Genomic DNA, 1,478 nt, shown 5'->3' with positions numbered 1-1,478 from the left:
CTTCTCTCTCTTTCACTCCCTCTCTCTATCTCTCTCTCTCTCTCTCTCTCTCTCTCTCTCTTCCACTCCCCCTCGCTCTCTCTCTCTTTCGCTCTCTCTTTCTCTCTCTATCCTCCCTTTCTCTCTCTCTCTCTCTCTCATAATTTTTTAAAACCATGAAGACCTACTAACTCACCTGTTTCTTCATAAATCTCCTTCACGAACACAAAAGTCAAATCTGTAACGTATCACAAACAAGTTCTTAAACTGAAAGGAAATTTAGTATTTCACAAATATTTATCATCAGCCTGGATTTCATTTACTCCTCTTTTTTTTTTTTCTCTCCAGTAGAGCTCTGCTGGGCGAAGAAGCGATTCCAGAACCGATTCCCACGATTAATGCTACGGAAGAAAAGAAAAGACTCCTTTTTACGTAAACCAACAGTTACCAGTTACTTTAATCATGAAAATCTTTTTTTCAATCAATTATGTTTTTTGAAGAAAAAAAGTTGATACCTTGTAGTGTTCTGAAATCAAGGTTATCCTAAATCCTGAAGATGTTCGGAGCCAACCAGATAACCACCGGAAGAAATCACATCATGAGAAAGTAAGTAATTGGATTCGGAGTCAATTCCTACGATTCTTTGCTTTCAATGATCGGGAACCTCGCTGCTGCCCAGCGCTACTCTCCAGGCTCGAAAGAAGTCACAGATTTACGAAAACTTCCACTCTGCAGCTCTGCCAGCACAAGTAAGGCCATAAGCGATCAGATCCAGGACATAACTCAACACGTTTCCTGGGTACGTCACGACCGACCCAGATTTCACATAGCTGTATCTCCAGGCTGGGTACGATGAAGAAATATTTTTAAAAAACAAAGCTAAACTAATCGCAAAACAAAACACAAAAGACACTACCTACTGAATAGCCTTATGATCGAATAAGATACAAACAAAAAAAAAGAATTTATTTTAAAAATAAACATTAATTTCTAAGCACGGGCCTGAAAAAAAATAAACGCTAGCCTACAACATTCAGAAAAGTGATGGTTTTGTTCTGTCAAAAGAAAAAGAATTGTAGGTAAAAAGTACATTGTGATTTCGACTCCCTCCACTAGGCCCGTAACCGTGTGTCTGATCTGTAGTCTTAGTAGAAACGATTTCGCAACTCCGCTGCTCCCAAACGGACCGAACCGTGCTTGAAAATCTTAAGCTAACAGAGTAGTCACGATTTCTTTTATCGTAAACCATTAAATGGGCTGAAGTTCTTGCATTGCGGATTATTAAAGCAAATACTGAGGCCCTTTTTGCTCTTAGAGCCGTGATATATGTAAAAGTTATGTGTGTGTGTGTGTGTGTGTGTGTGTGTGAGTGTGTGTGTGTGTGTGTGTGTGTGTGTGTGTGTATGTGTGTTCGTGTGCGTGTGTGTGCATGGCAGTATTCAAGAGATGTGCAGTTGTGCGTGCGTGCGTGCGTGCATGTGTATGTGTGTGTGTGTGTG

General features: G+C 40.3%; 1 long non-coding RNA gene across 1 annotated transcript in view; it reads right to left on the bottom strand.

Moving 5' to 3' along the window:
• The window catches only part of LOC118477323, a 9,650-nt gene extending 8,499 nt beyond the window's left edge, over positions 1 to 1,151 (bottom strand). Inside the window, exons 1-2 of the long non-coding RNA XR_004858292.1 lie at positions 1,070 to 1,151; positions 495 to 822 (exon numbers count right to left, since the gene is read on the bottom strand). This is a non-coding gene — a long non-coding RNA (uncharacterized LOC118477323). The remainder of the gene's footprint in view (positions 1 to 494; positions 823 to 1,069) is intronic.
• Positions 1,152 to 1,478: the final 327 nt, after the last annotated feature.

The sequence above is a fragment of the Aplysia californica genome, unplaced genomic scaffold (assembly GCF_000002075.1).
Source record: "Aplysia californica isolate F4 #8 unplaced genomic scaffold, AplCal3.0 scaffold00065, whole genome shotgun sequence".
NCBI classification, from domain to species: domain Eukaryota; kingdom Metazoa; phylum Mollusca; class Gastropoda; order Aplysiida; family Aplysiidae; genus Aplysia; species Aplysia californica.
Note: the sequence above shows the minus strand (reverse complement) of the source record. Positions and strands in the feature narration are given on the sequence as shown.